Source organism: Rhea pennata, chromosome 10, assembly GCF_028389875.1.
Source record: "Rhea pennata isolate bPtePen1 chromosome 10, bPtePen1.pri, whole genome shotgun sequence".
In the NCBI taxonomy this organism is placed as follows: Eukaryota; Metazoa; Chordata; class Aves; order Rheiformes; family Rheidae; genus Rhea; species Rhea pennata.
The window spans coordinates 8,245,620-8,258,310 of record NC_084672.1 but is presented as its reverse complement, the minus strand read 5'-3'; the positions used below and the strand labels follow the sequence as shown (position 1 = coordinate 8,258,310).

The window sequence follows — 12,691 nt, the reverse complement described above, 5'->3', positions numbered from 1 at the left end:
GGGCAGAGACCTTGACAGATCTTAACCATTATCCTTGTCGAATAAATTCCAGACCACAGGCCAGAGTACTCTGGTTTTGTGAAGTTTAAGGAAGCAGTAGATGCTGCATTACTGAAAAGCCTTACAGACACCTGACACTGTTAAGGATTAGCTCTTCATGTGCCATTACCACCAGAGGGACCTGAACTGGCAAAGAGAACAAAGATCAAGAGTTATGCAGGGCTGCTGAGAAGAGCACTCCCAGCTTTGCTGTATCTTCAGGTGCTAGGTCATGCACGACTAGATTTTCCAAACAGACTAGTATACACTCAGTCAGCAGCAGCGCTGTGGGCTTAGCCTTCAGGCCTTGCTCTCCAGGGCCTCCTCTGCTCAGACACAACACTTTGATCCTGAATAGTACATTTTCACAGTATGAGTGGGGTGTGATTTTAAAAAAGAGAGAGAAAAGCGAGCAGAAGCTTTGTTCTGCATCTCGTACTGCCAATCTGCTCCTCCTTGGAAGAAGCAGGGAGACCTCAGCAAGGTGCACAAAGAACCTAAGCCCACTTTTTCAGCCTCACCCATCCTTCATCTCCCCCCCCCCACTTTTTTTTTTTTTTTTTTTTTTTTTTTAATCCTAGCTCTTGAAACTAACACAGCATGTTATTTGGGGTCTTGAGAGTCATTTCCAGTGAGCTGCAGGACAGGGAAGGGTTTAAGTCTTGGCATACCCTTGCTCTTCCATATCCACTATTTATAGGGACCTTCATCTTTTGCTCCCTGCTCTGTACTATCCACAGACTGGCAGGATCACATCCTCATCCATTTGTTGGGCTCTTTCCCACTCAGGTCTCTCTGAACTATTTACGTAAGAATAAGCACCGTCTTCAAGCCAGAGAGAGAACACTAAAATCTAAAAGGTCTAAAAAAAAAAAAAAAAAAAAAAAGACATGATTTCTTATGGGCATGCACTTTCTCCTGACAGGCTCTCATTTCTTTCACAACTCCTGTTTGTGGCTAGTAATCTTCCACAATAATTGCTTAAAGATAAAATGGTTCCTCCAATACAGTTCATCAAACCAGGTGATGATAGGGGTGATTAATCCAGAAACCTACCATCATTCTTGAAGATATTAAACCTCAACTGCAAGGAAGACAGCAATACTGAAAATATTTCAAAACTGTTACTTTAACAAATGCTACACTTCCTCTAGCAAAACCATCTTCAATTCTTGTCTTCCTGTATCTTAAAAGATATCTCACAAATCAGGAGGGTTCCAAAACAGGTAATAAAAATAGTTAGAGGCACAGGAAGGCTGAAAGAATTGGGCATCTTCCGTGACCAGATGCACAAGAAGGGACCTGATAGCTGTTTACAAAATAGCTGGCTATTTGCGCACTCCCAATTATTCTCTCTAACAGCAGAGGACAAAGATGCATTTGCAAAGGTGAAAGACCAGCTGATGAAAGGAAGTATTTTCTCTTTCTACACAACACACAGCTAATCTATAAAACTCACAAGACAGCAAAGTGCAGCCAGGAACTATGTAAGATTCAAAAAGCATTAGGCACTTATACAGAATTGAGAGCACATGGAACAGGTTGTTAGACAGGATTATTTGGAAAAAATACAAACTCTCATGTTTCCAGCTATAAATAAATCACTGTCTGAAGACAGAAGGACATTCCCACAGGGGGTAGGGGTATTCTGTAATTGTTCACTATGGCAATATCTTGAATCGCTCCTTGATATTAGCTGTAATACTGAGCACTATCAGCAAGGACACTTCACTGGACTAATCTATTACAGTAGATCCTGTCTTACTACAATTCACTTATTCACAGGTGAAAAAACAAATTATGTGCTAAAAACAAACAAACAAGAAAGTATTAACATTAGGGAAAAGCCTAAAAAGATAAATCCAGGTACCAACACTTTACCCAAATTCTTGGCTGCCCCCTGCAGATCAATGGAAGATGAAACATGATTTTTTAATTTAAAATAGGGTTTTTGCTTGCATTTTGAACTGCACTGGACTTTTATATTTTAGTAAGATGCTGATGCTTTATGGAGAATGCCGTAGTATGGCCCCTTTAGAAACAATTCTGAAGTGCAGAGTGTGATGTAAAAACATGTTGGATGGACTAGACGGACAGATTAGACAAAAAATAGATAGAAAACAAATGCTTTCTATTCCTCCTGTTATTCTTCATTTCTGACGATTCTGGCCTGATAGCAGAATCTGTCTTTCTGCCATTCAGCTGTTTCTGTTGCTCATTCTGCTTTCGAAGCCCAAATCCTCAAACTCCAATTCACATTGAAATAGGGATTTAAGGTAGTAACTGCCTGTCAATACTTAAGAAGAAGTCATTATGGTCTAACTGGTAAATCATGTGCCACAGACAAAACTCCTTATTACGTATTTTAAAATGGTTAAAGTATGTATTTGAAAGTCTGACTGAAAAACATGTTTTGGGTACTTTAAAAATGAAATCCAACCTTCCCAAAATTAACTTTTCATCCATTTACAAACAAATTTTAACAGTAAAAAGTGAAAGCAGGAATAGGAGATGGAGCCATTCAGCAGTATACTCTGACTGCAACATAGAGGCAAATACAAGAAGAACATCCCCTAACAGCTGCAAAAGGAATGTTTTTTCTTCTTTTCTCTTTCACTCTTCCGAGTCTGCCTCTCCTTCCTGCTCCCACAGCGCACGCACACTCTGGGTCGTTCGCTTTGCTCAGCGCTCACGTTTCCAGACAGCAGGGGTCTGCAGCCCTCAGCTTCTACCAACACGCAGAGCCAAAACTCTGAACGGGGCTTTCAGAAACAAAGTTCACAACAGTTTTCTTACCTGCTCAGGAAAATATGTTATTGTGTCGCATTAGAGAAGAAACATGAGAATGTCACCATTGCCCTTTTTCTTTTACAGAAACTGAATTCAAGTACTGGGAGTGAACTTGGGAATTGGGAAGCTGAACAAAGTTAGCAGGAGGTGCTACAAAGCTCCCCCTCATCCCATCTCCTGACTCACAATCTGACTTGAGGATCTCAGTCCTAGATGTGTGGGCACCCACACAGCTTTGCCAATGCTCCACCATCCAATTCTTTCAGAGCCACAACCTTCCCTAGAGGTCTGTAAACTTATCTTAGGAAACAGCACCTTTCCCATTTCTTTACCCACCATCACCCATCACGCACGCAATGAATCCTTTCAGCACATCGCAGGTCCATCCTCACTGCTCCATGCCACAACCAGTCCCACAGCTCTGCCACTGCACCGTGACAGCGACGATTGTGTCAGCACTCTGCCCTGGGCATCTCTCATCGAAGACCACACATCTGCCCTGCATTTCTTAGTGCTACAGATTGGCCAGAACCACAAAGGGATGGGTCTTCACCATGTACTTGAAGCAGGAGTTGAAGCTGAGATTTTAGCTTGAGCACATCTCTGCTTTGCAGATAAAAAAAATAAATAAAAGGCTAAAGTATTAATTTTAAGTGGATTCTTTCCATCACATCCTAGTCTCGGCTCCAGCCTAGTTCTCACAGCTGCTTTCTGCCGACATTACAAGTAACCAATACGTTTTAATTAATCGGTATTGTTTCTGGGAGGTATAATGAATTGATAGAGGCTACAAGGGCTGACTTCTACATTTGTCTCTCTACGTACGTGCACTCATTCAGTTGTTCCAAGACGCTGTAAACACACGTACAACAGCCTGCACCTACTTATCTCATGTTTCACTTACTACCTCTGCCATGTCTCCTTTTACAATATCTAGAACAGCAGCAGGGTCTGTGTGTGAGTCACAGCCACAATACACTGAACAGCCAGAGCCCCTGACAGAATATACAGTACAGCTGAGATGTCAGCAGAGGTTGCTTTGGAGTACTTTAAAGTGCTGTTCAAGTGCCAACTTTCACCTCCAAATATGACATTTTGCTCACCCACTTGCTTTCCTTCTAGGCTATACACTCCTTTTACTGCAGCTCATCAGCTTTAATTATGAATTTCTCCATCTTCTCTCTTCCTTTAACCATTTAGTTTCTCTTCTGTCTTGCTAAGTTTTCTGATTTGCTCCTAGATGGCAAGTGCTTGCTGTCACCACTCTAGAGAGAGCTTGGTCAGACTCTCACTTACAGGCTGGGCAACAGACCAAAAGGACATGCAATTGGTCTTGAAAGCAGAAATAGTTGCCTTGAAAGCAAAATGTATGCTCTCTTGTTCCCTCTGCAGAGAAAGGAAACAAGAGATGGTGACACTGTATGTCTGGGAGTATCATTCCATCAGAACCATTTGGCTCTCCTTAGCTCTTCTTTTCTGGGTCATTTAAGAGGTAGAAACTTCTGTTCTGGGGAAAAACTGGGTGCCAGTGGTGGTTTTAAAGGGGATTCAGCTCCTTCTGTTCCAGTATTTTGCCCATGACAGGAAATCTTTAGGTATTAGAAATGCATGCACCGCTCTCACCATCATTACTGTGCAGGAGGACTGTGAGGCTCTCATGTTCCTGATGGGTGGCAGTCTCACAGGTCCTTGGGATTCGTTTCAATTTGCTTTTAAATTCTGTGATGCTCAGACATCTGGGCCCCTTTGCTGGGTTCAAGAGAGATGAGAACTCCAAACGCTGAAAGGCTCTTGTCCTGTGATTTACATCCCATGATTAAATCTCTAGCATGCAAGAGGTCAGGGTGGGAGGTAAAGCCTGTTTTGACCCTCACCAAATCTAATTTTCTCCCACATGAGTGAGTTTTTCAAAAGATTCTATTGGGAGCTATGGACAGATTAATTAAAGGTCACCTTAAGTGATAATTACAATAAAGATAACTCATCAGAGAAAAAAAATACACTCTACTTTCATAGAAATGTGCTTTCTTCCAAAGGGCTGGGAAGGGCTGGGACTGCATTTTATTTAACTACCATCCCAATTAGTAACACTATTGTTTTTCCCTACCCAAAAGAACATACAAGAGCACGTATCTGTATGAAAGATCTGCCCATTCTTTGTTTTTCACAAGTCTCTGAAGTTCTTTGGCATCTGGGAACCCCATTTGAAAAAGTACCACATGGAAACACTACAGCAACAAGACCTTTTGGTATAACCTTATTTATTCATGCATCCCTCCAGAAATAAAAATAAATAAATAAATAAAAGATTCCCACCTCAGGAATGCCTTGTTCATTCACACCCTCTGAATTTGCTCTGAATTTGGTCAAATAGATGAAAATAAATGACAAAGATCATCAACAGAGTTGCACTGACAAAGTTGTCTTCTCGCACTATTGTGCCAGAGTCCCAGATCTAACTCGAGTGGTGTTTCAGCTACTGCTGTACTAAACAAACAGCCAATACAGAAGTATATATAGTATTCTAAATCCTGCCTTTTCCACACTAGAACCACACCATGTTCAGTTTGAAGTCTCACTCCAAGCTATGCTCAACATGACCAGTCTATCTAGACCATTCCTGTCTGAGACAAGGTCACTTCTTGCCCTTCTAGGGGAGACCATCCGTCCTGTTCCAATGAAAGCATTATTCTGGTCTATAAAGGCCATGAGGATCACGTACATCCCTCATAATACATTCATTTGGGGGACACTCCATAACGGTGAATCACTTCTGAACCCCTGCTAGCAATCAGCTTTATTTTTCTATCCCAGCATGTATATGGCCCCACTGGCATTCATATTTCATGTTTAGTCTTAAGGCAAAAGGACTGCACCACAGAAATAGATGCTCCTAATCAATATGAAAATGTCTAATACCTGGGAGAACTATATCAATATGTCTCACAGAAAGAGCAATGCAGAGTCCATTTGTTCTGCTGAATATATACAAGTTCATTATCTGCAGTCCAGTCAGATCTGTATGTGTACAATGATTTGAATAACCTCAGACAGACACAATAGCAAGCAGTGTTTTTGTATGTGTTTGAAGTTCCTTTTACCATTTCTTTCTCTTCTATTTGCTTTTTTCCTTTCCTTCCTTTCTGTTGCTATTTAAGTTGCTAGTCTTTAACTATTAAATGATAAATTAATTACATCTGAAATAAGTGTGAATAATTGTACTCAGCCTGGCATAGCTGGGGCTGGTTTCTGATAACAATCAACAAAAGCTGTGCAGCTCTCAAGATATTTCATAGTAATAATAAAAATCAATAGGAAGAAAATAGGGACAGCTCTGGAAAGCGTTAATGAAAAGTTGCTGAATTACAGTGGCTTACCTGTGAACAGCTACATGCAGGCCTTCTAAATACCAAATGCATTCATTACAGGCTGTGCTGCTCAGCAGGACCTCTGAAGAAATCACTGGGGGCTTATATTCTTCTAATAAGAAGGGAGAGATGCTGAAGAGTGCAGAATGAGAAGGATGAAGGGGTGGCTGGAAGAAGCTTCACTTTCTTATGTAGCAAGCATGATCACAAAGGCATATAGTGACAGTGAAATACAAAGTCTGTGACAGAGCTGAGCTCAGTATTTGAGCTTTTTCCTCTGTATGACAGAGGCAGCAAGGTTTTAGGTCATGTGTATTCAGACCCTATTGGGCAAGAAGATAACACTCTTTTGCAGTATCACTATGAAAGATCAACTGGAGAGTGTTTTAAGACAGTTCAAAGTTAAAGGATTGCCTGAACTCCTGATCCTAATTGGTACAGTAATGTGAAACCACTCCAAAGCCCAGCTCCAGATACGCTCCTACCTGACACACACCATCAGTGTTACACTGTGCCCACAAGAACATCATATGAAATACACTAGAAATTCTTGCTCCATATTCTGCACCACCATCATGACATGGCAGTCTTTTCCCCCTTGTAGATTCACCAAATGATGGAAGAGCACTTCCATCTTCATCCAGGTGTCAGGCGACTCCCCAGACCCCACCTGTCTAGTCTGTTCAAAGAGACCTGATACCACAGCTGCTGTAACACTCAAAGCCAGGTGACAGGGAACTCTACTCTGCAGGGGGGTGGATTATTTTGCATTCAAAACCTTCAGCTAAAGTGTGTTCTGGTTTCTATAATCAAAATGAGTATTTACCACAGCAAAGGATGGAACCTGTATTTCTCTAACTACAGGAAGATTCAAACCACTAGGCTAGGGAGTCATTTACTATCATGGTGCAGAAGCATAATGCTGCATTTATGCTATTCAAAGACCGTTCAAAGATGCCTCAGATGACATGAACAGGTTTTGTTCAATGTATAAATGTTTGTTGTTTAAACTTTTTTCTTCATCTACCCCATTTCTCCAAATTCACTTAAGTTTGATCTGAAACACACTTCAGCCACACAATTCAAACGACAAGTGGAACTGCTTGCACAACCATAATCAGGGAAGGGTGTATTGTAGTGAAAAGATGGAAAATCCAACAGCTCGATACCATCTGGCATCATAGTGGTGCATCAATACAGTATAGAACAAGAGGAAGCACAGTTTCTACTGACCTGCAGATCCTTCCTGTCAGTTCTTGGATTTCTCATCCATATACTGGCCAATCTGACTGTGCTCAGCAAAAGGAGGATGAAAAGATTACATCTAGACAAAGGACCAGAGTAGCAATTAAGCATTCTGTTTTTGATTGCTAGCAGAGCTAGACATATTTACCATCTAAAGTGGGAAGAAACGTGGCTCTGCTTAGAAAGGGTATGATTATGATGGAGAAACACAGGAGATGAATAGTATCTGAGTCAATAGAAAATGTCTAATGACTTTGTAAAGTCCCGTGTCAACATGCAAGTCCTGTCTCATGAACAAATGGCTACAACTGTTGCAGCGTCTGCAAAACACTTCCAAGCATTACCTGAAGGGTAGAGGAGAACATGCCATCAGTTCAAACCACACCGAAGGAAGGGGAGGATAACTATGATGCAGGGGGTTACTCTTGCTTTCTCTCTCTCCAATCTGCTTTAAGCAAGCAGTCACTTCCCATCTCTTCACGGTCATGACAAATGTGAAGTTACCTAGACAGCGTTAACTAAAACCTAATCACTTCTACAGCAAATGAGGCATGAAATCTGTTATCAAAAACATGACGTCTGAAGCACATGCTGGCATTTCGTTTTCTCAGCACAGAACTCCTGAATGCCCAAGTGGACTGCAAGGCACTGTAGGGAGGCTGGAAATGCAAAATTAGCGATTATTCCTGGGGCACGGCAACAGTACGCTTGTGAGGCCAAATTATGCCTTTGAGAGTGAGCAGAATAAAATGCCCATGTGAGTATCTGATTCGCTGTTTTGTTTTTGGAAGGAGAAGGCTATAACGCACAGTAAACTGTCCACAAATTTTGCCTTAGACCTTAGCAGAGTGGTCTGTAGCAAAGACCCTATTGCACGCCTATGGAAAAATGGCTATCAATGCAGAACAACACCTAAATAGTGCTTGTGAAAAGAAAGCCACAAACAACTTGAGTTCCTAAATTGGTCTTGTGGGAGCTTTGTGTTGAGAAGGAAAGTATGGAAAAGGGACTTGGAATTTACTGCAGAAGGTTCATAGAATAAATACCTTAGACCTAGCATAGACAACCATTTGCAAGTGATCCAGAAATCATGCAATGTCACTTCAGTACCAAAGAGAATAATCTCAGGAGCTGACTGTTGTTCTTTAAGGCAGCCTAAAGTATGTTCACCTTGGTAATTAGGTGGAACTTAACACAGCCCCTGGTCTGTGTTGTACCCAGCACAACAGAGACAGCTGGGTGACATACTGGGAGAAAGCAGCACTTCCCTGTCCCTCTTCCTGGAGCAATTACACATTGTAGCTCTACAGTGCACTGTTATCTTACACCTTCCCCAGATTTTGGCATGTTCCTGAAAGCGCTGTCATATAGGCATGTTGAGGACCAGTGGTATAAAGCTGTTAGGCAAACTTCCTGCTGTCCAGTGATTTCTTGGTTTTAGAGGAATTACTTCACTGTACTACCAGCTGTCTAGCCCTGCTGATGGAAATTTCAAGTCCAGCCTCTTATTTATTTATTCTCAGATGCAGGTACTTTGTTATTCTGCCACTGCTGGAAACGTAGTCCACAGTTACCCTAGTCATGTTTGTAAATTACTCTGACTCTTGTTTGTGCTTTAAGGGAAAGAAACTGTAGACTGATATCAGGAAGACACTTCTACCTGTGTAGCAAACTGTAGTTTAGTCCACTAAAGGTCTCTTCTACCTTTCTGTGGCTCAGTGGAGACAGTATACTGAACACAACAGACCACTGGTCTGATCTGGTGCAAGAAACCCTCCATACACATGGGATGCCCCCATTAGACCAGTCACATCCCTGACAGCTTCTGCAATTTACTGACCACTGATTCTGACAGAACTATATACAGTGCACAACAAACAGCTTATGCCAGGGAAGCAGGCAGGACCCAGCCTGTTCCTCCATCTCCTTCAGAGCAGCATGGAAAGAATAAGGCTGCAAAACAACCAGAGACAATCTGAAGAAAGGGAAAATTAAAAGACACTTACAGATACAAGCCTTGACAGGTGGAAATGTTTGCTGTCAGTGGGAGATACTGAGGTGCCAAGTCAGTGCCACATACACCAGACACCAGGGCAAAGGGAGACAAATGCAGGAGACAAACTACAGAGATTTCACAACAGAGAAGACCTCTGACTTTACAGATTGTGATCTGTATGACTTTACATGAGGGCATTTTATCTGGGAGTCAACTATATCCAGTGCAGGATTAACTTCTTGTTCCATGGCTTCACCCGTCACCTAGAGTGCTACAGAGACAAGCACTTCAGAAACGCGTATGTAGGAAACATTAGACAGACAGATGTATTTAACGTAAGCACTGTGCAATGCATGACACAGTATAATTTCAGGCTGTTTTCAGCAAAACAGAACCCCACCAACTAAATAAAGATTCTATTTGCATCAGGGTTGGACAATACCAATCATTTTCTCTTGTCACCAGCGAGTACTTCTCCAATAAGAGTCACTGATGTGCATAACCTTCCTTTGCTAGAAATGTCAGCAGGAGAGACCTTGGCACAGTTTTCTTTGGCAAAAAGCATTAGCTATAGTCAGAGCCATGGCTTTCTACTTAGATATCTATCACTTGTATTATTTCCTGGGAACAGGACAGTGCAGGTTTCTGGAATATAGATTGCTTGTGAGCTGTTTAAAGCCACCTCTGTTCAAGATGTAGAGAATATAAGAAAAATATGGTATAATGAATCCACCTAAACTTCACCTGCTTGATTTCTCCTGTGTTGCATCTGCAGGATCCCCAGGTCTGACTGTGTTTTAGCAAAGGTAAAAATAATTCAGTATTTCCACACACATCTACTTTCACTCTCAGAAGTAGCAAAGTATATAAAACATTCAAAGATACCATGAGTTTTTGTGGTAACCACAGAAGACAACAGAATGAGTTTTAAACTACCAACACTCAATTCTTCTTAAATCAAAAGATGGCTTTAGTCTGGGAGGCAACAGAGAATAATTTCCAGTGGTGTAATGACCTATCACAAGTAAGTTGCAAGCTAAAGAAGGTTTCAGTGACCCCCTTGTGCTACCTGAGCAAGATCAGACTTAATATATATGGAGTAAGATTAACTAAATGGTAAACACATATACCCTTCAGCTTCCTGCAGAGACCTGTTTTGATGGAGAATCATCTTTTTACTTCAAAGTTTGTGAATGGAAAAGGAGACGTAGAAAGAGCTGTCCTCCTGCTTATAAGGGTGCCCTCTGTATTCTGCATTCATCCACTCATTCCTGTAGGGCTCCTATTCCCACTGAAAACAAATTATGCAATTCTCTTGACTAGACTCACAGAAACTCAGAACAAAACACTCATTTGCTGAATCAGATTCAACATACTACAAAATCATTCCCAATGATATATTACTAAAAGATAGGATTAGTTAGCAAACTGCCCAGTTCCTGTGCTTCTCTTCCCCCTACTTCCTGCAGCAAGCTACTGTAACAGCATATCTGAAAGTGGGATTAAACAATTTACCTGGTCCACAAATGGCAACATGCTGCACCTAAGCTATCCACAAACCTGCAATTTCACCCAGTGGTGTGAAAACGAACAAGTAACTGCCACATTGGCTTTCATCAGTGGATGATATGGAATTACTAACGCTGGAAAAACAAAGTGACAAGGAGGCTTTGCTTTTATCCATAATGGACCCATTCAGAACAAATTGGGAATTTTATCAAGTAAGGTATTTTCTTTTAATTTTCTTTAAAAATATTTGTGATTAGAAAGCTTCTTACTATTATTTTGGTACAGTTCTAATAATACACAACACTGAAAAAAAGGGAGTGAATGTCCACTAATACAAAGGCAGTTGAAGAAAACAGCAACAGAAAACTACAAAGTTCGTGGGAAATGCTTGCTGAGTCAGTGTGACCAAGTGACTTTTTTTCAGTATCTGAGACTAGTCAGGGTTAAATGTTTTCCTTCCCAGAACAGACATTATTTTCATGCAAAGGTTCTTCTAGCTCTAGTTCCAGAGGAAGAGTGTTGATTTATATCTCAAATCATCTGCCTGGCCAGGCTTCAGTGGCTATTTCTAAAGACACACCAATGACTTGTCAAACAGCTATCTACAACATAGTTGTTTAGGAAACACATTAATTGCTTCATTTATACATTCACACATGCAACTTAGCACAGCTAACCCAAAGGAAGTCAATATTTTTCATTCCTTTTTTTTTTCTTCGTTTTTCATTAAAAATCATGAACAAGCTTGTAAAAATGGCTTCCAGCCCAAGGAACACATGGTGGTAATGACTTTAGTATTCCTGAAGGGAGGGGGGATAATGGAAGTCCCCCCTTAAGTTATGGGGACATTTCTGCAACTAAAAAACTTGCACTTTCATTAATGAAGTTGAGGGAACCCTTTAATAACAGACCTACTGAAGAGCCTCAAATCATACTCTATCGCTAAGTTCGTTTGTCCGTTGGTCTCAAAAGAACATCAATTTAATGACTGCACATAGCAATAGCAGGTAAGGATAACCTAGAAAGAGCTTATGTCTGCTTCATCACACATCCAAGTCGAAGAGTCCCATCCTGTGGCATTTATCCAGGCCAAATTCCCCATCTCTTCATACTGGGGTGATCTCACATACATCCCATTAAAAGAATCAAGCTAGTAAGAGAATTTAGTGATTTGTAAAAGCATCTCCTAAATGAGCTGTAGTATCTTGACTTCTTCCTATACACCAAAAAGCCACAAACCTACGCTCTAAATATCTGCAGGACTCCATACACTGAGACACAAGTAACATCTAGAAGAATCGTCGCATAATCAGGCCTATAGATTCTGAATTTTGTTGACAAACTCCTTTGTGAATCTGAATATTTATTGCCTATCCTGCAACTCAAAAAAAGAAAAAAAAAAAAAAAAAAAAGGAAAAAAAAAAAAGGACATTTCCCTTGTAAGAAGTCCCTGCCGTGGAGGATCTGAGGTGGACAAAACACCACCTGAGACCTCACTGAGCAGAAGAATGTCCCCTGCTGACAAATTTTTTCACAGTAGCACTATCCCCATGCTCTAGTAACCAGTTTTAGAGGAAAAATTGAAATTGGTAGAAACATATAAACCACGTTCCTTTCTTTCAGCTGTTTTACCATGTGGATGACTGCAGGGCAGGGAGCCACTGCTTAAGAAGTTTCTTCAGGATTCCACTGTCTCTGTTTCCAGTAACTCTCAATACACTCCAGGTCCCAACACGCAGATCTC

The 12,691-nt window shown here is 41.1% G+C and overlaps 1 protein-coding gene across 1 annotated transcript in view; it reads right to left on the bottom strand.

Annotated features, from left to right (window-relative positions):
- Window positions 1–12,691, bottom strand: part of AGBL1 (AGBL carboxypeptidase 1) — a 290,148-nt gene that overhangs the window by 80,999 nt on the left and 196,458 nt on the right. The window lies entirely within an intron of this gene.